This window comes from Solanum lycopersicum, chromosome 1 (assembly GCF_036512215.1).
Source record: "Solanum lycopersicum chromosome 1, SLM_r2.1".
NCBI classification, from domain to species: Eukaryota; Viridiplantae; Streptophyta; class Magnoliopsida; order Solanales; family Solanaceae; genus Solanum; species Solanum lycopersicum.
The window spans coordinates 16,845,092-16,872,352 of record NC_090800.1 but is presented as its reverse complement, the minus strand read 5'-3'; the positions used below and the strand labels follow the sequence as shown (position 1 = coordinate 16,872,352).

General features: G+C 32.3%; 1 pseudogene; it reads left to right on the top strand.

Annotated features, from left to right (window-relative positions):
- Positions 1-12,079: 12,079 nt before the first annotated feature.
- LOC112940652 (endoribonuclease Dicer homolog 2-like) lies at positions 12,080-12,748 on the top strand (annotated as a pseudogene).
- The last annotated feature ends 14,513 nt before the right edge of the window (positions 12,749-27,261 follow it).

Here is a 27,261-nt window from a genome sequence, read left to right as displayed (position 1 = left end):
AGCAAAATGTTCCATTTGTATGGTCGGACGAATGTTAGGAAAGCTTTCAGAAACTCAAGACCTTGTTGACTACTGCACCAATGCTTACCCTGCCAGTGGAATGTAAGAATTTCATTGTCTATTGTGATGCATCCTATTCGGTTTTCGGTGCAATGCTAATGCAAGAGAAGAACGTAATTGCTTATGCTTCAAGGCAATTAAAGGTGCACGAACGTAATTATCCGACCCATGATTTGGAATTGGTTGCGGTAGTGTTTGCCTTAAAGCAATTGAGACACTATCTATATGGGTTTAAGTGTGAAGTGTACACAGATCATCCTAGTCTACAGTATGTTTTTACTCAAAAAGATTTGAATTTGAGACAGAGGAGATGGATGGAACTACTGAAGGACTACGATATCACTATCTTGTATCATCCGGGAAAGGCTAATGTTGTGGCAGACGCCATAAGTAGAAAGGCAGGGAGCATGGGAAGTCTAGCTCACTTGCAAGTTTGTAGACGCCCATTGGCTAGAGAAGTTCAGACTCTGGCTAATATCTTGGGTTAGTTTATCTACTATTATAAATAATAGAAATTAGGGTTTATTTTAGAGGTTGATTTTTATATGAAAATTTGATGTTTATACTTCTTTGTTAGTTTGGAGAAACCCTCATTTCTATTCAATAGAACCTTCTTGATAAGTCTTCACTTGTATGAGTTCAATTTGTTTTTACCCTTACAATTTATTTTAGTAATAAAATATCTTTTAGTTGCTAGATCATCCTTTTTTTCTTTTTAATCTCTCTGTTTTTCTTTCTACTTCTTGATAGTATATTTTGTTTGATTTATTGTAGTTCGCTTTATTATTTTTGCATCTAGGATTTCATCAATTGGTATCTCTCCCTCTGCCTTTCTTTTTCTAAACCATAATTCTTGCTTTCATGATTGTGGTACTAGGCAAGTCTATCATTCAAGACACAAAAAAATTAAATCACCAAGATTTTTTTGTCACCACTGGTAATTGTACTTAATGCAGCGTGGTTCTCAACTTACTTGCTTGACAACCAGGTAATGTTTTAATTATATGCTTAAAAAAATATATTTCTGATGCAAAAGGATTTTTCCATAATGAACAATATATTGCATTGCCTTTTTATTATGTTCCATGAACCTACTACTCTAGGTAGGTATTAATTGAATTTTTGTGCACCTCTAATATCTGAAGTTCTTTATGTCTTCATAATCCAATTATTAGGCCAAGTAATGGATGTATACATGTCAGCTATACCTACATTCCTCCTCGCCCTGATACAAAAATTCAAGAGAATTGAACACAAAATGCTTAGAATTGACACGTAGTTGTTGTTTATATCAATTTTTTTTTGACAAATGCCTTTATCAAAACTTCCACATAATGCCTCATGTAATTTTATACTAGTATAATCAATATACGACTAGCTTTGATATTCACTTAAATTTTCCATAGTTTGGTATTGGATTACATAGCATTGGTTATTTAGTGGGTGTGCAGGAGTTATTATTGTCCAACTATCTAGTGCAAAGAGTCACTTGTCTTGCACGTCAATGATCCATAGCTTATGTAAAAATATAGGATATAAAAGAAAATTAGTAATCTTTTTTTCTATACTAAAGTATTTGGGCGATCTATTAAATGTTGAGACATTTAATACTAGAATTTTGGTATTTTGAATGAGTATGATTTGCGTACGTTGACCGCAATGATATCGAAACTCAATTTAAAATTTTCCTAAGCTACAAAGTGTCTTGAGCTCGTTCGGGAGGATGTTCCCACTAACTGTGACTTTCAAAATTGTCACACATTTCTTGTGGACGTGATTCATGTCATAGAGTTCCACTAAATTTTGGCTTCTATAAATGCCCCCTACTTCAAGGCTTGTCAGCTTGTAGACTCGATAATCTCGATTACGAGACTTGAGGTATCCTTAAAAATAGAGTTTCAGTCATTGCGGTAAGTGGATTCGGATTTGCATTTGATTTGTGACAGAGAAGATGAAGGGTAAATTGGGTCACATTGGGTGTGCCAATTTATTTGAAATTTTTTTTTCCCAAATACAAAAAATATATTGCGATCAAATAGTAATAAAAAGAATGTTTTTATTCTAAATATTGTGAGTACAAATATGTTTATTACTTGTTTCCTCTCTATTAAGATTTCTCCGTGATTCAAGGGTTGTTAGTGTCACTCAAACTAAGGATTATCTCGACCTCTTTAGGATTTATTTGAACACCATGAAATGATTTTATGGATCTTTTTAAAAATTTTGGTTACCAAGAAGAGTTCACCCACATCATCATCACTTTACGAATATTTCATGAATATATGAAATTTTAGAAATGCCTATTCGAGGAAATATATTACACTATATATAAGTAGTCGTTAAGAACCTTAAATAAAATTGGACTCATCTTGTAGAGTCCCACATAATTTTGACATCACAAATGTCGAATTCTTAAATAAATTGGACTTGTCCCGTGAAATTTTTTGGTAGTTCACTTAGTTGTCTTTTCGGATAGAGTTGTATTGTTTGATTGACTATTCCAGAAGAGGTCTTATGCTTATAAATGTAGTATCTAATAGAAGCCAATATCAACAAAGATCTCACTCTAGCAAGGTACTAAATAACACCTCCAAGCACATTTTGTAATGTAGTTTCACTCTCCTATCCAAATGTGGACACGAGATCAAATTTCTCAAATTCCTCGACAGTACAACATATCTGCCTTTGCAGATCTAGCACGAGGCATGAACAATGTGCTCAAGCATACTAGCCTTAACTTCAGATTGAGCACATCATTCGTTATTTACAAAAGTAGACCGCAAATAAGTAATTAGTCTTACAATCAGTCTTGAATATTTGAAATAGAGATGTGTTGTAACAACATAATCTAGCACTATATCTCCAAGACACTCCAAGTGCTTATAGCATCGTGGAATCTCAGATAGAATGTAAGATCCATGAGTTAGCGCTTTAATAAACAGCGAAGGGTCATGAAATTTGTAATGTAGCAGTGATTTCCAAGTGTCGTACATTGAATAGCTTCTTAGCATTCACGATGAAGTGCCTTTGCATAAGTGCATCAATAAAATCAATGTCCATCCCAATCCATCTCCTTAATGATAAACCTGCTGCTTTGTCCGCCTAAGCTGAGGTAGGAACCTATTAGTGCCTCCACTCCATTGGGGGTGTAGCAACTTTATCATTTAAGAAATGGTTTTGATTGCACATTGATTTTGTTGATGCACCTATGCCGTGTGAATGCTAAGAAGACAGTTAATGTGCGGTACTTTCAATTCCTGCTACTTACAAGTTTCATGATCCTTCACTGCTTGTTGAAGCTTTAACTCAAGGATCATACATACTATCTTAGATTTCACGATGGTATCAACACTAGGAATTCTTAGAGATACAATGTTAAATTACGTTGTTACAACATATTTTTATTTCAAATTTTTGTTACTCAATCTGCATTTAAGATTGGCATGCAGAGACACTTTTTTAAGGCCTCTCTAAATCTGCAGGGACAAATGTTCTGTTGAGAATTTGATAATTTGGATCTTCTGTCCACGTTCGAATGGGAAGTTGAAATTACTTTTCAAAGTCTCTTGGAGATGTTGTTGGTGCGACCTTTGTTTATTCTACCTTCGACAAAAGATACTTATTACATTTCGTAACATAAGACCTCTTGTAGAAGCGTGTGTAACACCTCAAACAATAAAACTCCGACCAATAAGAGAGTTAAGTGAACTATTGTTCCCATAAAGGTTATTCAAAAAGAAATTAGTTTCTTCATGACACAGAGACTTGACATTTGTAGACATTCAAATTGTGTGGGACTCTGCCAGATGATTCCAACTTCAGTTAGAATTCTTGAAGATTAATCCTAGCTCACACTATATAAAGGGTACTGTATTTCTTAGAGAGGGATCACGAAAATTTTATAAATTCATGGAACATTTAAAAAAATATCAAAATGTTGGCGGACTATTCGTGATAACAAAATACTTCATAAAAGTCCACAAAAGCCTCTCTACATGGAGATTAAACAAAATTCACTTTAGATGCAAATTATCCAATATAAGAATCAAGAAAGGGACAAAATTGAACATAAAAAACTGTTAAATAATAAAATATTATTGCTTCTTTATACAAAAAATTTATTGCAAATCAACTGTCTCCTAGAACCCTAAAAAAATTTATATTTTATTTTGGGGTTTAATAAGTTGGATCCGAGTTGAAGAATTGGTCAGAATCCAACATTGTAAAAAGATTGTATACCTATTGATCAAATTCTTCACTAAATAGTCAAATAGATCGTTTGATGAAATTAATTAACCAGACGAGAGTAAAAATAGACAGACTGTCTTTGGGGTCTATCTCATACCTTCTAAATAGTATTTGTCTCCAAAAAGTTGTGAGATGCACAAAATTTAACGAAGTTTAACTTAATATAATGAGATTGAACTCAATTAATATAATTAACAGTGTTCATTAATAAAATATGTCACAATCAAGATGTCACATTTCATTTAATAATGATAACTATCTCTGTGGATGGAGCTGATCCATCTTGTTGATATAACAATGGTGTGTTGCTTCTTTATATGTGCTTGTTTCCCATCCTTAATATTATTATCTTCTAAAAATTAAAATAGTTTGGACATGTGTAGAGAAGATGTGTAGATGACGTATCGATGAGGAGGTGAGAGAGGTTGGCTATAGAGGGTGCAAGGAAAGACAGAGGTAGATAGAAGAAGTATTGGGGAGAGATGATAAAACAGAACTTAATGCAACTTCAAATTACCGAAGACATGACTTTATATAGACAACTATGGAGGATACATATTAGGATATCAGGTAAATAGGTGGTGTATGGATATCTTGCTTATAATGGTTGGTCTTTATCATTATATATATATACCATTGTTTATTCTTGTTTTAAATAATCCATCCCAGTAAATTGGTCATCAGTTTATAGTATTACAATGTTTTTGTCTCTGCTCCATGCCGATAGATTTGGCATCGTTTCTGTGTTACTTACTATTTTATTATTTTTACTTGAGCAAAGAGTCTTTCAGAAATAATCATTTACCTTTACGAGATAATGACAAGATGTACTTATATTCAATTCCTGTGATATTCCATTTTTGATATTGCACTAATTACTAAACTATTTTTGTAATATGATAATTCGGTTAACTATTCGGATTCAAGAAAGTCAAAAGCAGGAGTCTATTGTAAGTCATAATTTTACTCAGTACTTATATCAAAAATTATGTTCACAGCTCAATTCGTGAGTAATCCGAGTCCACAAGACCTGATTGACAACCTTTGTATTGCCATTTGCCACTCTGTAGCCATTTTTCTCTAAGGATTCAAATTCTCCTAGTAAAAAGGATCTAAAAAAGTTTATGTTTTTCTGAATAAATCAGCAAAATATAAGGATGGAAAATGGGTTTACTGCAGAAGATCTGTCGAAGATCGGAGGTATTGCTACCGTATCACTGCTTCATTCCTTCATTCCAACTCATTTCTTGCAATTTTCTATTGCGGGTCGTGCTCAAAAATGGACTCTTTCAAGAACCATTTTCGTCAGTTAGTACTCTCCTCCTCTCTTTTAATTGTATAATGTTTGTTTGAAGTACAAATCTTTGCATAAAATGAGCTGAAAAATTCGTAATGAGTGTTTTATTATGTGATTGAAATTATGTTTTTTGTTGATGGAGGTGATATATTTACCAATTAGCATACCCCCTTGAATTAATCTGCTAGTAAGGAAGAAGAAATTGATAAATTTTGAGAAATGCCTTCTTAGGGGTAACGTTGCGTACACACAATCCTCTTTAGACCCTCTTAGACTCAATTGTACATTAATATGTTTTTACTAATAAAATATGATATTGAGAAAGACTTCATTAGCATAAGTGATGGTGATGTTCAAAAAATTAATCATAAATCTTGACAAATTGCCTTACAAAAAGATAAGGTGATCGTCAACTTTATAATGAATAGCTTGGTTCTACGGGTTGAAATCTCTCTTTTTAAAATGGTCGAACACGGTGAAGTTTGGCATTTTAGCTAAGCAGCTTTGTGATGAATTAACCAGTTATGGAATAACGAGTGATGAACTTCTAAAAGTGGTCGCTATGAGAAAGAAAGTCGTGAAGGACACTAGGATAGCAATTTTGAATGCTAGTTTATGTGTTAATATTTTCTTAAATTCATTTTAAAGGTTAGTTAACATTTCTTTTTATTGACATTTTAAGTAAGGTTGTAACTTAAAGAACTCTTAATTACCATTCCTATATTTCATTATGCTAATCTAGGAATTCTTCCCTTTTTCTCCCATTCTTTGTCATCAATTAATTGAAATGTTTTTATCTTTTGAGTTATCCCAACACGTTGTTCGTATATTTATGAGGAAGATCTCAACTATATATCTTTGTCATTTTCAATATTTATGGTTAAAAAGATATTGTGAAATTACTATGACCATACAAAATAGTAAATTCTTTGAAATTTACTTCATCTCCATTAAAGACTCATTATCCTTAACTTGCAATACAATTTTCTTACTGAAATAGTCTTTCTTATAGAAAGTAAGATACGCAAATACTGAAGATGGAAATGTAGTTAAGGTAAGAATTCTTCATATTCGCTTTAGCTAATGATGAAAGAGAAAGTGGACCATTTTCTCGAGATGATAATTTTGTGTCCTCCTAATTTGATGCAAGTATTTCCTTTTTGTAGCTAAAAGAAGGTTGAAGGTATAGTCGATAAGTTGGAGAATTGGCATCGAACTATCGTCCAAATCTACTTTTACTTGTTTGCACATTCTTAAGTTTGTGACATAAGTACTTGAACATGAGTAGGTTTCAATGAATACCATATTCCTTTACTATATAAGTCTAATGGTTAGGGGAAAATAATTTCTTTAGATTTTCTTGATTACGGTGTATTAGAATTTTATATCTAAAGAGTAAATTATCATTGGTCATTGTGCATACTGGGAGTTCATCGAGAGAATCAACAAATTCGATTTATATTGTTCTCAAATATTTGAAGGAGCTAGAAAACTCTTCAGGAATTACTTCATTTTTGTGATCAATAAATTTCTTATCATTATATACTATAGATGAAATTTTAATTTATTATATTCCTAGACCAAATGCATGTTAGTAGTTGTTAAGGGGATGAAAGTATTTTCTATATGAGAAACTCACGAAAATCTTGGCAATTTCATATTTTAACTATTTTTAAAATATTAAGTTATTGACATTTCTTTACCATATTTGATATTTTTATACTTCCTAAATTACCCCGAAAACCATTTTTTTAAATATTTTTTTTTGGGTCCATATAGACCATTAATTAATTATCAAAAAATAAAAATAATGTTTTGGCCCAAGCCCAACCTAATCTGATTAGGTTAAAGCCCACTTTTATTAATCCTAACTATAAAATCTATTCTTCCTGTGTTGCCTCCTTGCTCACGGCTGAATATTACTCTTCTCGATTCTTGTGGGTTGTACCAGCTCTCTATTCCAACGTTCTCATATCTCTTCTTGTCATACAAGATGTGTTAGTCAACCAAGGTAATAACTCCCATCTTTTCCCTTCCTTTATTCATTACTGATGAAGTCGATTCGAAGAAATTTGGATATCTTAGAAGATTAATAAAACAAGCATCGAAGATTTAAAATGCACAAAAATGAAAATTAAGCAAGAGGTGACTACATTTTAAATAATTAATAGGCTAGGATTTTCTCGTTCTAGCTCACGGTTATTATTGTAACTAGATTATATTTGTTTATCTACTATTATAAATAGAATAAACTAGGATTTGTCTTAGGGTTTTTTTTTAAATGCACATTTAATGTTTAGTCTACTTTGTGAATTTGGGAAACCCTTACATCTGTTCAATTTAACCCTCTTGATTATTTGGGTAAAAGTCTTCACTTTTATGAACTAAATTTCTTTCACCTTTAGATATTACTCTAGTAATAAACTGTGTTTTAGATGATAGATCATCCTTTTTCTTATAAATCTCCATGTCTTTCTTTCTATTTCTTAATAGTATATTGTGTTTCGTTTGTTTTTCTAGCACCTACAATTACATCAAGTATCTCTTCCTGTTCTTTTCTATTTCTAAATCATATATCTTGCTTGGTTGATCGTGTCACTAGGAAAGTCTATCATTCAAGGCATAAACAGAAGAAATCACCTACATTTTTTCAACTGGTGAAAATTGTACTTGATACCTCATGGTTCTCAACTCACTTCCTTGTTGACCAGGTAATGCTTTGATTGTATGCTAAAAAAGTATATTTCTGATGCAGAATGAATTTTTCCTCTAGTGAACAATATATTGAATGACCTTTTTATTATGTTCTACGAACCTACTACTCTAGGTAGGTATTGAGTACATTTTGGTGCACCTCCAATATATGAAGTTCTTTGTATCTTCATAATCCAATCATTAGGTTATCATAGTGCGAGGATTGGAAGTATAACTTATACATGTCACCTATATATCCATTCGTGCTCGCCCTGATCCAAAAAAAACCAAAAGAATTGACCCCAGCTAGCTTAGAATTGACACGTTATTGTTGTTAATATCAATTTTTGTTTGACAAATACCTTTGCCATAACACATCCTTTTATACTAGTATGATCAACATACTGTTCGCTTTAATATTCACTTAAATTTTGCTTACTCTGATATTGGATTACATAGAATTAGATTTTTTATTGTCCATATACCAAATGGAAAGTTGCATTTGGCTTGGACCTTAGTGATTTATAGCTTATGTAAAAATATAGGAAATACGAAAGAAACTTTTTAGCATTGGGTGTTGCAGGAGTTGTTATTTTCTAGATTCTAATTCAAAGTGTGATTATCTTGAACCACAATGATCCATAGTGTCATGTCCCACCACTTCCTTGTTCAATTCGGCATCAGGTTAAGGGAGAAAATCTAGATTTGTGAAGAGGTTAGTAAAATACTCTAGAACTTCCTAGATATATTCAAGAAGGCTTTAGAATTCCCTAAAAGTGTTAGAGAATTCTACAATAGGACTGAAGTGTAATTATTGTACGGAATTTGAAAGTACATAATATTTACACTTACGCCTTTAGGAGGTAATATAAATAAAGGGCCTCTTATTGAAAAAATGTTCAAACCTAGTGTAAAAAATTCGGCAAAGTAATACAAAGTCTTTTTTGAAAGCTTTTCAAGTTTCTCTAAGTCTTTCTTGCATTCTCTTAGCAGTCTTAGATTCAAAAGTCCTACTTGAGCTTACAAGACCATGAAATATTGTGAGTAAGTTTTCAAGTGTTGAATGAAACATTAGTTAGACTCTAAATTTCCAAAAATGTGGTATTATATCAAAGGTTTGAAGTAATGGAATGACCAATGAAGGAGTTGTAAACGTTTCTAGCACCACAACAATCAGGATGGATGGTGGAAGTAAGATCTGCAAGGCAAATAAGCACCACAAGAGTAGTAAGGAAATGTTGTTCGACCCGACACCAAAAAAGGCACTAACATGTCACTAGCATTTGACCATTGAAGCAAGTGGCGATTATTATGGTGATGATTCTATTGACGCCACCATCAGAGAGGAATGGGTCACAAGGGTTCAAATTGAGAGGTAGACCGTAGAGATATTAGGATGATATATGGATGAGGTTGATGAAAAGTTCGATACTCTAAAGGAATTCAACCTTAGAAAACAAAAACATCCGCAAGAAGTTGGGAGGGACACCAGCATGCCGAGTTCGAGAGAAAGGAGGCCAGCACCTTCGTGGTGTGTCGGCTCATTGATGCGCTAAGTATTATCGCAACTATGAGAGTCGAGAATAAAGCACTCAATGAGGGCGTGTAAGCTAAAGGATCAACATCATCCGGCCGAGATAGGGAAGCCAAGGTCTAGGCTCGCAAGTCACATATGTTCAAAGGCATCTGTGATGCCTAAGAAGCAGAGAACTTCTTATGGAACTTGGAGAATTACTTCAAGTGTTGTCAGGTAAAGAGTGAAAAAAACAAGATCAACATAGTCGTGTTGTATCTTTAAGGCTTGTCAGAGTGTAAACCTTATATACTCAAAGATGATACTTGAAGTACCCATAGAATGGAGTTTCAATTTTTTAAGTTTGTGGCTTGATATTTGCATTTTATTTGCAATAGAGGATATGCCGAGTAAATTTGGTCACACTAGGCATGCATGTTATTTGCACATTTTTTTTCCAAATAGAAAAATATTATTGCAATGACTGAATAAATAAAAAAGAATGAGTTTAATCATAAAAATTGTGAGTACATATATGTTTATACCTTGATTCCCCTCTCATATGATTACTCCACAATTCAAAGGCTATTAGTGTCACCCAAACTAGGATGATGTGGACCGTCTTACGATTTAGTTGATCTTTGTGAAAGGATTTCACCGATCTTGTTAAAGTATTTGGTTGTCAAGAAGAGTGCGCCTATATCTTGATCACTTCATGAGTATATGAAATTTTAGAGATGCATATTCAAAGACATATATATGCACTTTATATAAGTGTTATATAAGTGTGAGCTAGAGTTTAGGGTAAGTAGTCTCCAAAAATCCTAAATGAAATAGGATTCATATTGTAGAGTCCCACAAAAATTTGATGTATCAAATGTCAAGTTTTTGTCCCATGATTTTTTTGGGACTCATAGTTCACTTAATAGTCTTGCTGGATAGAGTTTTATTGGTTGAGGTCTAATCAACTATTGCATAAGAGGTCTTATGCTTAGAAATGTTGTATCTTTGTGGAAGCCAATTTAACAAAGATCTCTCTCTAGCAAGGGACTCAAAATCATCTCCAAGAACCTTTGATAAAATAGTTCCACTCTCCAATCTAAACATGGACACAAGATCTAATTTCTCAAATTCCTTAAAAGTACAACATAGACTTTGTAGATCTAGCGAGGTATGAAGAATTTGATCATGTAGGCTTGCCTTAACTGCATATTGAGCATAACATTCATAATTTACAAAAGTAGACCACAAAATAAGTAATCACTTTTGGAATCAGTCTCGAATATTTGATATAGAGATGTGTTCTAACAACATAATATAGCACTACATCTCCACGAAAATCCAAGTGCTAATAGCATCTTGGTATCTCAGGTAGCATGTAAGATCCGTGAGTTATAGCTTTAACAAAAAACGAATTGTCACAAAACTTGTAAGTAGCAGTGATTTCCAAGTACCGTATATTGACTAGCTTCTAAACATTCACAAGGAAATTTCTTAGTATAGGTGCCTCAATAAAATCAATGTCCATCCAGATCCATTTCAATAAATGATAGAGTTTCTACTTCCGCGCCTGAGCTAACGTATGTACCTATTAGTGCCTCACCACATTAGCTACTATCTTACTTATAATATCCTACATTACCCGATTATACATTTCTACCGAAGGCAAACTCTTTGAAAAAGTTTTGAACTTGAGAATTATCCCTAGGAATGATCCCCATTTTAAGATTTAATGGTTCATTTCATATAAATCTCAGAATTTTACGAGAACATCCAAGCTTGAACAATGCAACACTCAAAATTATTTTATTTTTTTTAATACCGAAAAAACCTCATGACAATTTTCATAAGTCTTAAACAACTGTATACTGATATCATATTTGAGAAAAGAGTCTCCAAATTATCTAAGTGTTTCCAAAGGAAACTTCTGCATGCATTTCTTTGTTGTCAACACTTTCAAAACCTTAGCAGTTGGGATAAAAAAAATTAGATTGCCCTATAAAGTCCAAAGGTTCTAGCAGACAGATAGTTATTGGCGAAAGATTCTTGACCTAGAGAATCTAATTAATCTAAGGTGTACATGTATGAAATTGCATCTATTCGGATTTAATATAACAGATTCACTGCCATACATGTATACCTTAGAATTTATAATATTCTCTAGGTTTGGAATCTATCCTAATACCTATATGTCGTTCTACAACCTTAAGATTTTATATGGGAACCAGTCATGCTGAATAAACTTGAACTGCAAACAAAAACATTGTATCCCAATTGTAAAGGTTTTGGAAGTAATGACAACCAAAAAAATGCCTCTAGAAGTTACATTTGGAATAACTTGGGATACTTGGAGACTCTATTCTCAAATGTGATGTTAGTATACAGTTATTTAAGACTTATGAAAGTCATCACCAGGGTTTTCTCAAAATTAAGAAAAATAAATCATTTAAAATGTTACACTGTGCAAGTTTGGATGTGCTCGTAAAATATAAAAATTCATCTATAATGCACCATTCAATCTTAAAATGTAAATCATTACTGATGATAATTCTCGAGTTCACTACTTTGGTTAAGAGTTCCTATTGCCTTCAATAAAAATGTATAGTAGGCTAAGACAAGCGATTAGATATAGTAAGAAGTGGTTGATGTGGTTGATGCACTAATAGGTTCCTACCTCAACTCGTGTGGGGAAGAAGCGGCTTTACCATTTATGAAATGACTTTGTTGAAGAGTAATTTTGTCGATACACCTATGACAAGACACATTCCTGTGACTGCTGAGAAACAAGTCATTATGTCTTGTACTGTGAATCCCTGCTACATTACAAGCTGCATGATCCTTCACTTCTTGTTGAAGATCTAACTCAAGGATCATACAAGCTATCTGAGATTCCACGATGATATCAACACTAGGAATTCTTGGACATACAATGCTAGATTATATTGTTACAATATATATCTATTTCAATTATTCAAACTGACTCCATGACTAATTATTGATTTGATGTATGCTTCTATTAACAATGAATGATATGCTCAATCCATAGAAAAAGGCTGAAATGAACAAGCACCTTCTTCATGCCTCGCCAAATTTGCAAAGACTGTATTGTTGAGGATTGTTGAAAATCGTATCTTGTTCTACGTTCGTATGGGAGGCTGAAATGTTGCAAATCTGTGTTATAAAATCAAAAATTACTGATTCTAATAAATTGTTCTTAAACACGATGTAACTGAAATTTATAGAACCACTAAGAGAGATGAAAAATATTTAATTCACAAAAAGTAAAATTTGTAAAAAAAAATGTACCAAAATCGTAAAAACCTTTTAAATAAGAAAAAGATCAAGTCCACTGAACTCAGAGTGTGCCCTTAAGTAAAATTATTCCCCTCTAGTATACAAGGTTTGATTTGGAATATAACCTCCTAGGGTAAAATGATCTTAGAGCCTGTTTGGCTCAGCTTAAAAGCTGGTCAAACTGACTTGAAAGCTGGTTTTTGACTTATTTAGCTATTTGGCAATACTCAAAATAACTTATTTTAAGTTTTAAAAAAACTTAATTTAAGCCAAAAGTTAAAAGCTGGGGTAGGGGTGCCTTTTTTTAGCTTATAAGTTTTTTTAAGTTGACCACATTTTTATCTTTTTGCCCTTAATATTTCTATACAATCTCCAAAATACCCATATAACCCTAACATCTCTTTCTTCTATTTTTTCCTTTTCACGTTTGGCATAGCAACTTCAGCACTTTGATCCAAACGCATAACTTCTTATTTTAAAAATAAGTTTCAGCGCTTTCAAAAGTACTTTTTTAAAGTTGATTTTACTAAGCCCATCCAAACAGGCCCTTAATCAAGAGAGAGTAGATACCAAAAACTCTACTGTAAGTGAACCAATCCACAGTAGGAAAGTACACGAAGAAAAATATGTGCAGAAGAAGAAGAAAAAGATCATGAAATTCGTAAGGAAATATTCTGAAGAATGAGTGGTATTTATAGCCAAGAAGAATAGGTTCCAAAAGGTTGCAACCCTTTCAGAATTTGCACGACCATTAATGAAAGTTTGCAACCTTTCAAAAGGTACTGAATGTTCTAAAAGTTGCAACCATTTAGAACAGTCATGGGGGAAAATTGAAATAAAATAAAAAAGTTAAAAAAAAAACAGGTCGCGCGCGGATCTGAGTCAAGTCGGGTTAGTCAACTAAAAAGTTGAAACATTTCGGCTAATTTTCAACTTCTGTTATCAACTAATTAATTGAAAATATTTTTGGCCATTTAATTAATTAATTAATTAATTAATCAAACTAATCTTTTTCGAATAAATAATCTCTCGATCATTTGCCAAAGCCAAAGCTTAAGTCGAAGCTGAGACGAGCGAGCGACGACAACGACGGAGCGAGGGGGTCCCTATTTCAAACCCTTTTAACAATTAATAAGAGTTTATCTGTATTTGAACTCTTCTATTTTTCTTTTTCACCACCGATGAGGGACAAATGCCTTTTTGTTATAGCATAAGAGGACCTTTCAAATTCCTAACTCTTCAAGTTCTCAACATTTCAAATTCCTCTCTTTCCCTCTATTTCCCATCAATTCTTGCTACATACCCAACAATCCACCTCATTGATGGGGAATGGTTATAACATAGGAATTGTTTACTTTACAGGCCAAAATTAATTGCATCTGGATAAGTAGGTTTTCCCTTAGACTTTCCGTAGTCAACATATGTCGGATATACTCGATCAATCAGTAGATGTAATATCTTTGAACCGTTGAGCTTTAGTGTATACCTAGACAACCATATGTCACACAATTAACCCTTTACTATTTATGGTTCTTACTGTTGTGTTGGTTTCATCCATGAAAACCTCCTGGTTTCATGAGTGTATAGAGAATAGGCTTTTGACATAAAATTCTCTTCGAAGCGGCTTCCACTTCACACTCACATAAGTAATTGCTAGCCGTGTCATCTAGTAGAAGCACTATTTGGTCAAATGTACCAAACATAGAAAATCATTTAAAACTTTAAGTTTTATTATGTCATTAACAAGCCTTAAAGTCTTAACCTTGCTCCTGAACATTGTCTTCATCATGAGAATGGATTAAGTTAATTGACAAAGTCGAACCAACAACCACAACTTTGTTTTTCTCCATGAATCTAGTTCATGGGATCTTTAGTCTGCTAGATAGAGTTACCGTCATGCTGACTTGTCAGATGTCGTAAACCCATTCCCTTAGATGATCTTTTAAATGCCTCTCTCACTAGGACTTTCGTTAGTAGATTGGATACATAATCTCTTGACTATACAGAGTCAATTGTGATAATTCCACTAGAGAGCAGTTGTCTTACGGTGTTATGTCTATGTCGTATATGACGAGATTTACCGTTGTACATAACGCTCCCTGTTCTACCTATTGTTGGTTGACTATCGCAATGTATGCAAATTGGTCCAACAGGTTTGGGCCAGAATGGAATATCCTCTAGGAAATTCCAGAGCCATCCAACTTCTTCACCAGCCTTATCCAAAGCAATGAATTTCAGCTTCCATTACGGAGCGAGCAATACATGTTTGTTTCGACATTTTCCAAGAGGCTCCTCTTCCACAATGTATGAACAAATAACCATGCGTGGATTTTACATCATTTCACCAGGTGATCAAATTTGTATTACTATATCCTTCAATCACAACAGGATATTTATGATAATGCAAAGCATAATGTTGTGTTTATTTTAGAGAACCCAACACACGTTTCATTGCCATCTAGTGAGTTTGATTCTGATTAGTAGTGAACAGACATAGTTTACTAATAGCAAAAGTTATATATGGTCGCGTACAATTCATAATATACATCAAACTTCCGAACACTCTAGCATATTCCAATTGAGAGTCCTTCATTTTTTTAAAATGTACAACTTAAATCAATGTTAGTTTTAACAACATTAAAATTCAAGTACTTGAACTTATCCAATACTTTTCAATATAATTATATTGAGATATGCTTGTACCTGAGGAGTTTTTATAATCCAAACCTTTAAGATCAAATCAGTAACTCCTAAGTCCTTCATATCGAACTTGTTGGACAGCATGCGCTTAGTAGCATTTATATCCTCAATGTCTTTAGTCATTATTAACATGTCATCAACAAAAAAATAAACAATGACTTTATGATTCATAACATTTTTAATGTAAACACATTTATCACATTCGTTAATCTTGAATCCATTTGCCAACATTGTTTGGTCAAATTTAGCATGTCATTGTTTGGGTGCTTGCTTCAGTCCATAAAGTGATTTCACAAGTCTGCACAGTTTCTTTTCTTTACCAGGAACTATAAACTCTTCAGGTTGTACATTGGAAATTTCTTCCTCCAACTCTCAATTTAAGAAGGTTTTCTTTACATCCATTTGGTGGATTTTAAGATCATGCACTGCTGCTGGTGCTATTAAAATCCTAATTGATGTTATCCTTGTTAGTGGAAAGTATGTGTCAAAGTTGTCCAGACCTTCCTTTTGTTTGTACCCTTTGACTACCAGTATATCCTTATATTTGTCAATTGTCCCATCACGTTTCATTTCCGTTTAAAGATCCACTTTGATCCTAAAGGTTTATTTCCTGGAGGAAGATCAACAAATTCCCAACTGTGATTGCTTAAAATTTATTCGATCTCACTATTAACTGCTTCTTTCAAATAAGTTTACTCAGACGAACACATAACTGCTTTAATTGTTTGAGGCTTATTTTCAAGCAATAGTGCTACAAAATCTGGTCTGAAATAAGTTGTTTTTACTTATTACAGTTTTATCACTAACTAGGACACACTTAAACCCATTCTTAACGAGTAGTGCATCACAAACTAAATTCTTCCTAATAGTAGGGACATGCAGAACATTGTTAAAAGTCAAAACCTTGGTGAATGTCATTTTCAACATTAGTTTCCTAGTTCCTTCAATCCTTGTTGTTACTGTGTTTCCCATGAACAAATCTTCATCGTACTAAGCAGGAGTGTACATTGCAAAGGCTTGTTTCGCACAGCAAGTATGACTAGGGGCACCTTAGTCGAGAAACCGCTCATTTGGATTTCCAACTAAGTTCACTCTGAGGTCATTGCACACAAGTCATCTGCATCTTCCATTTTCTCCATGATGTTTTCTTGACTTTTGCCTTTACCTTTAAACTCTCCTATTTTTGTTTCCACCACCTATGAGGGACAAATTCCTTTTCATTAAAGCATAAGAGGATCAAGTTCCCAACTCTTAAAGTTCTCAACTTTTCAAATTCCTTTATTCCCCTCTATTTCCCATCTTCTGGCTACATACCCAACAAAAACTACTTCCAGAATGTGTTAGGAGATGTTATTGGGTTCGTTGTTTGTGCAATCTTTGTTGATTCTAGATCCAAAAACTCGACATTCATAGACATCAAAGTTGTGAGGGACTCTACTAGATGAGGCAAATTTCAATTAGGCCTTCTTAAAAACTACTCCTAGCTTAAACTATATAAAGGATAATATATCCCTTACCGTGGGATCTTTAAAATTTCATAAATTCATGAAATATTTGCAAAGATATCAAAATTTGGGTGGAATCTTCTTGATAACCAAATAAATAAATAAAAAAAGATCTACAAAAACCTATTTACATGGATATAAAATGAAGTTCATTTAAGGTGCAAATTATCAGTTAGAAGAATCGACAGATTGATATAATTGTACCCAAACTATTATTAATTAATAAAATATTCTTCTTTCATCATACTTATTTTGTGGTCTGAGTTTATTTTCCATATATAAGATTTAGTGCAAACAAGTTGTCTCCTTTAACCTAACAACTAATTATAATTTTTTTGGGGTTTGTTTAGTTCGATCGGAGTTGATTAATTGGTAAAATTCGTTAGAAATTGAAGAAAAAAATGAATATTCATTTATCAAATCATTCAGTAGGTAGTCTCATAGATCTTTTATAGAAATTAATTAATCAGTAGAGAATAAAGATAGATCAAGTGCCTTTGGGGTCATCTCTTATCTTCTATGTAGTATTTATCTCCCCAAAGCATGGAGATGCACACACAATAAGAGGCCTTATGTTTAAAAATGTATTTAGTATCTTTTTCAAGGATAGAATCAACAAAGATCGCACCAATAAAGGACCTAACAATATCCCCAACCACAATTGGGAAAGTCGTTTCACTCTCCCATCAAAACGTAGACACAATATCCAATTTCTCAAAATTCTCTATTGTATAATCATGGTACTTCATGCTGAAATTCACCTTAATGCTAAGGGTCTTTGTAATAGTATTATCAAAGGAAATATGACATCAAGTCAAGATAAAGCGAAAGCAATGATTTCTCTTCGTCATAATCTTGATGAAAGCCGAAAGGTGGAACACCTAACAGTGAAAGAACAAGTTGAATTGTGGATAGGTTTGAAAGGGAGGTATGACCACCTCAAGGCAATGGTATTACCAAGGGCTTGTTATGAGGGAATTCACTTACGATTTCAAGATTATAAAACCGTAATTGAGTATAATTCTATTGTATTTAGAATAACTTCCCAACTGAAATTATGCGGGAAAACAATAAAATATGAGGACATGTTGAAAAAGACACTAACTAGTTTCCATGCCTCTAATATGATATTAATACAACAATATGGTAAAATAAAAATTCGGAAATACTCTTAACTGATATCATGCATTCTGGTTGCTGAGAAACATAACGACCTTTTGGTGAAAATCACGAAGCCCGTCCTGTTGGAAATGATCCAATACCGGGGCATACGCGATTGAAGCACATGGAATGTCCGAAATAAGAAATAATAATCAGGTCCAGGACAATGTGCGCGGGCATGACAAAGACAAAAGACGAGAAAAGGGTTGAATCAAAATAATATTATGGTGGATAATATTATTCCCTATAATACTGCAGTTGAAATAATGCAACAACATGAGAATGTGGAAGCAAGATCCATCAACGAATTTAGACAGAGAAATGAATGGCCAAAAAGAAAGGAAGCAATTCAAACAAAATTGGCTTTACTTGAAAAACGTGAAGTTTTTGGAAAAATAGTCCGAAGAACTAATGGTGTCAAGCTTGTGGGGAATAAATGAGTTTTTGTGCGAAAATGCAATGAATGTGCTAATATCGTAAGCTATAAAGCATGCCACAAAGATTTTCACAGAGGCTGACATTGATTATGAGGAGAAGTATTCTCCTGTGGAAGATGCAAATACTTTTAGGCCAGTCACTTTGTTCATATCTTCTTGGATTAGGCTTCAAATTGAATAACATGGCCTTGCCGTATTTGATAAATATGACAGTTCATGAAGAGCTTGAAATACATCTAATGGACGTTGTCACATCTTATTTATGTGTCTCACTAGACGATAATATTTTTATGAAAATTCTCGATGCACTCAAAGTTTCTGAAGCATATAAAAATTCAAAAGAAAGTTGTTTAATAAAGCTTCATAAATTCTTATATGGATTAAAACAATCAGGACGAATGTAGTATAATCGTCCTAACAAATATTTCCTAAAAGAAGGGCAAAAGAATGACTCTATTTGTCCTTGTATTTTTACATGAAGGTTTAATATGAATTTGTAATAATATATGTTTATGTTGTTAAATTGAACATTATTGGAACTCCATAAGAGATTTCAAAAGTCGTTGAGTGTTTGAAGAAATATTTTTAAATGAAAGATCTTGGTAAGACAAAAATTTGTATTAGCCTGCACATTGAACATTTGATAAATGGAATATTTATCCATCAATCACATATATTGAAAAGGTTTTAAAAAGATTTTACATGGGTAAATCACAAACATTGAGTAGTCCGATAGTTGTGCGATCTCTTTATATAAATATAGAGCCATTCTTACCTCAAGAATGTGATGAAGAGGTTCTTGGTGATGAAACACCATATCTCAGTGCTATTGGGGCACTAATGTACCTTGCCAACAAGCCCGACCAAATATTAGTTTCGCAGTATGTTTATTAGCAAGATTCAGCTCCTGTCAAACAAGAAGACATTGGAAAGGGTGTTAAGCATATATACATATATCTTCAAGGAACAATTGATATGGTATTTATATATTCTAATGCATCCAAGTCAAAATTGATCAATAATGCATATGCAGGATATTTGTCTTATCCGCATATATTCTGATCTCGGACAGGCTATTTATTCACCTATGGAGGTACAATTGTATCGTTGCGTTCGATGAAACAAACAAAAGTTTCTCCTTCATCAAATCACGCTGAGATAATAGTCACTCATGAAGCCAGTCGAGAGTGTGTATGGTTGAAATCAATGACTCAACACATATTTCACCTAAGTTCTTTTTCACACATGATCTTCAACAAAATGGTGCGATAAATTTCAACTGATTCGTTGGAGTGATAATCTTGCAGATTTATTCACTAACTTATTGCCAACATCAACATTTGAGAAGCTAAGACATAAGATTGGGATGCGTCATCTCCAAGATATCAAATATGTTTTTCATCAGGGGGATCAAATACGCGTTGTATTCTTTTTCCCTTAGCCATGATTTTTTCCAATTAGGTTTTCCTGGTAAGATTTTTAATGAGGCAGCACTCAAAGCGTATTACAAGATGTGTGTACTCGTTTTCCTTTTCTAGGCTTTTTTCCTAAGGGTTTTTCCTAGTAAGGTTTTAAAGAGACACATTATCTATAAACATCCAAGGAGGAGTGTTACAAATTCCCTTAATTGTGTGAATGTTTTTTTTAACCTATTCTAACGTAATGTATACATTTTATTGAATTAATTAAATATTATTGTAACGTATTATCAAATATTGTAAAAGGATGATTTAAATATCCTATAAAAGGATGATCTTTACCCTTAGAAAATACACAACAAATTAGATAAAAGAATATTCTCTACTGTATATTTCTCAACGGTATTTGATTTCCATTTCTTATTTAGTATTATTGTATTTTGATCCCATTTTATATCAGTTTTAAATTATAATATAACCACAAGGGTCTACTTATTCAAGTTTATATTTTGTAATTTATAGTATTTTTACGTATTTTTGAAATAATCTATATTGCTTCCCTTGTCTCACATATAGAATTAAGGAGACAATCAAATGTTATTAATAATTGAGATTTACAATATTTTCTACATCGTTTCCAAATTAAATATTAGGAGTACATGTTACTTCATTGATATTTATAATTTATAGAACTTTTTATGTAAAACTTTTATAATGTATGTTACTTTACTTATCCCAATGTATGTAGCACAAATAAAATTCAAGAGTCAATCAAATGTTGTTAATTATTGAGATTTTCAATACCTTCTAGGTAGTTTTCAAATTATATAATACGATGTTACTTCTTTTATCACATTTTATTTACATAGATATATTAATTTTATGAATCAATCGAATTTTGAAATGTGTTTTACAAGTACTTTAAGTTAATGATTTTCATGATTTATAGTATATATTTTAGATATTTAAGAAATTAAAAAAAAAAGACAAACAAATTAAAATGAAAAAATCATCCAAAAAGGAAAAATAGTACAGTTGACAGCCTGGTTATTGTCACTTATTTATATACTAGATTAATGCCACCCATGCATACAAATTTCTTACTGAAAATTTTGATAAATTTCAATAATTATTAGATATTTGAGGTTAATTATTTTTATGACAAAGTAGTAACAAAAGCAAATTTATAATTACAAAGATACTATAAAAGTGCCTCTTATATAGAGGAACGTCAATAGCCCTTTCTTGTTTGTCAAAAGTTTAACTAAAATAAGAAACTTAAGCTTTTTGATTGATAAGAAAAAATCAAACAAACAATATAAATTGCTGACAGAATACAACTCCAACATTATTTTAACTGTTGCGTCTCATTCAAACTGCACAATATGTATTAGTATTAACGATGACCTAGTTAAGCTACAATTGAAACTTTGTTTCGAATCGTCAATGAATAATAGCCTAAAAAAGATTTATTATTCAAATTGATTAGTTTGAAATGTATAGTATCTTTTAAGAAACTATCATATATGCCTATTCACAAAATTTCAATGCATAATAATTTGCAACATTTCCACTTAATTGATGTCCTGTAGATGATCTCCGAAAAAATCCTCATAATTTATCGCAACATGTAGTAGTGTAACATAAATCAAGACTGGTGGGTCAGTTAAATTAGAACTCTAGATCAACCAAGTTCTTTTCCTAGTTTTAAAATATCAAAAAGCAAGATATGCATTTCAGTAAGTTTAGCTACAATATCAAAAATGAAGATAATAATAATCATCCAAATCATTCAATAGAGATAAACTTGCTTCAGGATACCATTGGTCTCTGTTGTGCAACCTTAAAATGCATGAAAATTCTCTTTTAAAAAACAAACAAATATAAAATCAAAGTAAAAGAACAAAATTTAAAAATTGACAAAAAATGACGACATATGTTTAAATGTAAACCCTTTTCTATGTTGGGTTAAACATTGTTCGGTCGATTATTAGAATCATCAGACATATTTTTTCTCATGCACAGATACAAATTATCATTTGACATACAAAAAGTGCTAAGCGAAATTTGTTACACGAGAGTCAAGAGAAAATGCATAATACTATTATTGACGATTCGTACATGAGAGAACCTCCTTACTGTTTGTGCTTTTAAGTTTAAATTGTGTATCAGCATACTCTAATGGTCCAATGTTTTATACTTATAGATGCTCCAAGTGCATAGTTTCCCAAAAAAAACATAAGAAGTCTAATAAGTTGGGAATGAAATAATTGAACATTTCATTTGGTTGTGATGCAAGAGGAGTAAGACATTCCAACTCTAATCCTAAAATAAAAATGTAAGTTCTATATATAAAGCTTATCCATTGACCAACAATATATGTTAACTATATTATCGGTCCTAAAATACATTTGTGGACATCTAGCATATCATCTAATTAAAAATTACTTTCAAATAAGTCTCTTTTTCCTTCTTCTCCCTCACCCTTCCATTCTTTCTTCTCTTTCATGGGCCTTCGCTCGAAATAGAAACAATTTGTTTTTCTTCTCTCTTTTTTTAACGCTGAAAGTTGCAGCGTGTCTGCTTAAGGGTTTTAGCCCAACCCATATTTTTCGTTTAAAGAAAATAGCTTATGTAATTCCTTTATTCATAAACTAATGAAATATATAACCTTATTTAAATATACGGTATTACGATTTTGGAGAATTCAATACACATCCAATGATATTTTCTTTGAAGAATTCGAGCAACATAGATAAGTAACGTAAACTTTTGCCATGTTTGTGCAATTTGAAGATCAAACTTTTTACAACTACAAATTCATTAGGTGACATAGACGGCCAGAAGTTTTTCAAGTATGTGAATAATGCAAAACTAGGTTGAAAATGGATCTTATCAAAATCGTAAAATACATTGACAATGTTATAGTGAAAATCAAATTATATTTTATAGGTTACGCAGCAAAATACATTATTATAGGAAAAATATTATTAAATAATAATAAGTTTCTTTTATGTGTTGTATTTTACATAAGCTTTGGATTCATGCGGTCCAAGCAAGGTTCCTTTGTAACTGAAGGATCTTGGACTATAATAGCGCCTCCATACCCCGAACGGTGATGCTAGTCATGCAATACTAAGTAATCCAATATCAAGTTAAGGAAAATTTCAATTTCTATTGAAGACATTAGTATGTTGATCATACTGAGGTTTACACAACTGAGAAGAATGTGTAAGTTCTGATAAAGGTATATGTGTGATAAAAATGTGAATATAAACAACACTTATGCGTCAATTCCAACAAAATTGGTCAATTTTTGTTGGAATTAATGCATTAGTGTTTAGTCTTCTGAAATTGTTTCTTAGTTTTTCAAGAAGTCTCTTCAGAATTTTTTAGTATATGTATCTAGTAAATTGTGATACATGTATTTAGTTATTTGTGCAAGATATTTTGTTTTATATTTTGAGTAGTATAAATAGTGATGTAGTTTATGATTGTAGTCATCTCAAGTGACCTTAAGTAGCCTATAATAAATTTTAGCATTCTCTAAAGATTTTATTTTTTCTTCCATATTTCCTACAAATTGGTATCAGAGAAGATTTTCGTTCTTAATCAGGAGTTAGGTGAAGGAAAAATATGGCATCCAAATCAAATTAAGGTGCTGCTTATTCTGTTGTTCTAACTAAAATTTTTTATTGAACTGATCTTGAATACTGGAAGATAAGAATGAGAACGTATTTGGAAGTTGATGGTTTGTGGACTATTGTAGTAAATGGATTTGAGGAGCCAGGCAACGATGGTGATCTTACAGCATCAAAGAGGAAATTTGTTGAGGCTAAGTATTGTCAAAATGCAAAAGCATTAAGCAAAATCCAAATGGGAGTCTCAAGAGCATATTTTGCAAAAATTGCTTCTTGTGAGACTGCAAAGGAATATTGGGATTTTCTGGAAACTGAGGTATATGGTGATAAAAAGGCACGCACTATAAATATTCAAAATCTTCGAAGAGAGTTTCAAAATTTAAAGATGATAGAATCTGAAAAGATTGATCAATATTGCACAAAAGTCATGAATATTGTTAATGAAATGAAAAAACATAGTGATACAATTTCTGACCAACAAGTTGTGGAAAATATTCTATTTAGTGTCATAGAAAAGTATGATTACTTCTTTGTTATCACTAAGGAGACGAAAGATCTTTCTACGCTTTCCATGAACGAGCTAGTTGGATCATTTCGTGCATAGGAAAAGCGAATTTTTTTTGTGAAGATCAATCCAAAGAGATGACTTTCCAGTCTACAACAAATGAGATTCTTAAATTTCTCAAAACATCTTAAGAAGAAAAATCACAAGCCAAAAAAGAAGCAGGATGATGTGGTTCTTCCAAAAAGGTTGAAGAAAAAGTTGAGGAAAACACTATTCTTTTTTATAATGTTTACAAAAATACTAATCACTATGCAGAAAAATATTGGCACAAAGGCAACCCCCAATGTAACTTTTGTTGGCCACGTTGAAAGGGATTGCACAAGAAATGTTAGGAAGCAATTTTTTGTGAAAAATAGGAGGAAGAAAGGGAAGAAAACTGTTTCTTTGCTTTTAAATTTGATGCTTCAACAAAAAACAATGATTGATATGTCGATAGTGGTTGTTATAATCACATGACTCGAGATGAAAATACACTACTAAAGTGAAGATTGGAAATGAAGCCTTATTTGATGCGAAAGGTAAAGGTACTATTTTGATCAACATGAAAGGAAGCGGTAAGCATATTCATCATGTTCTTGACTTGGAAAAAAATTTTCTTAGTATTGGTAAACTCATGGAAAATGGTTATTCTCTTGTGTTTAGAGATAATTATTGCATGATTCATAATAAAATTGAGCCAAATAAAGTCATTGTTGAAGTGAAGATGAAAAAAGAAAACTTCCCTTTGCAATGTCATTACAATGCATTAAAAATGAAATTGTAGATGATTCATGGATTTGGCACAAAAAATTTTATCACTTGAATTTTCATGGTTTAAAGCTTCTCAGGCAAAAGGACATGGTGCAAGGCCTTTGTGAGATGCATACTGAGGTGGATACATGTGAAATTTGTACATTGGGGAAGCAACACAAGAAGTCTTTTCCAAAAGGGGTGTTTTGGAGAGGAAGTGTACTTTTGGAACTAATTCATACCGACATTTGTGGACCAATAAAAACTCTATCTCTTGGAAGTCAAAAGTATTTTCTAATCTTTATTGATGATTTCTTGAGAATGACTTGGAATTATTTCTTGAAAGTAAAGTCTTGAAAGAAATTTAAAGCCCTTGTTGAGAAGCAAAAAGGTTGCAGCATCAAAACCATTCGCAGTGATCAAGTTGGTGAGTACACAAGTCGAGAATTTGAAGAATATTTCCAAAATGAATGCATTCAAAAACAACATACAACAGGGTATAGTCCTCAACAAAATAATGTATCTGAAAGAATAAATAGAACAATTGTTGAAATGGCCAGAACTATGATTAATGAGAAAGGGCTACCAAAATATTTTTGGGCAGAAGCAGTGCATATAGTTGTTCACATCCTAAACAGGTGTCCAAAAATGACACTAAAGGACAAGACACAAGGTGAAGCTTGAGGTAGAATTAAACCTTCTATAATTAATTTTAAAATTTTTGGGTGTATTTGTTTTGCTCATGTCCCAGAAGAGAAAAGAACAAAATTTGATGAAAAAAGTCAAAAATGTATCTTTCTTGGATATAGTGATGTGAAAAAAGTCAAAAATTATGAAGAAGCAATAAAGCATGATGTTTCGAAGAAAGCAATGGACGAAGAAATTCGAATGATCGAAAAAAATAATACTTGGATGCTTGTGGTTATACTTAGATAAAGAGAACTTGAATATTTAAAATGGATTTACAAAATCAAACTCAATCAGGAAGGAGATATTCAAAAGCATAAAACAATGTTGGTTGCTAGAGGTGTCACGCAAAAACCAGGTATTCGATTTTATGTAACTTTCTCTCCAGTTGATCGTATTTAGACAATTAGAACTGTAATTATTATTGCTGCATAAAAGAAATGGAAGATATTTCAACTTGATGTTAAATCAACATTTCTAAATGGAAAACTTGATGAAGAGATTTTTTTTGAGCAACCTCAAGGATTTTTTGTTCAAGGGAGAGAAGAAAAGGTGTAAAGGCTAAAAAAATCAGTTTACGGGCTGAAACGAGCTCCAAGAGCCTATTACAATGTAATTGATACATTCTTTCTAAAAAATAATTTTCTGAAGAGTAAAAGTGAAGCCACTTTGTATGTGAAGAAAGAATGTGGCAGCATTATCATTGTTTGTCTCTATGTGGATGACTTGCTCTCTACAGGAAATGATGTAAAAATGATGCAAAGTTTCAAATAAGATATGATGCAGGCTTATAAAATGAGTGAATCTTGTTAGATGACATGATTTCAGTTGCATTATTGTCAGTCAGGAGAATAACTTGCTGACATCTTCACCAAAGAACTTCCTAGAGAAAAAGTTTGATATCTTCCAGAACGCGTTGGAGTTATTAAGCAAATCTGTTAAGGGGGAATGTTGGAATTAATGCATCAATGTTTAGTCTTCCGAAATTGTCTCTTAGTTTTTGAAAAAGTTTCTTTAGAATTTTGTTGTACATGTATCTAGTAAATTGTGATACATGTATTTAGTTATTTGTGCAAGACTTTTTGTTTTCTATTTTGATTAGTATAATAGTTATGTAGTTGATGATTGTAATAATCTCAAGTTGTCTTAAGTTTCCTATAATAAACTTGAGCATTCTCCAAAGATATTATTTTTCCATCCATATTACCTACAATTTTCTACTGGCATATTAAATATCCGAATACATAAAAGATTCACATAGACTCATTTTTAACTAATTGTATCCCTCAGATAGATCTTTTCCTACCATTGT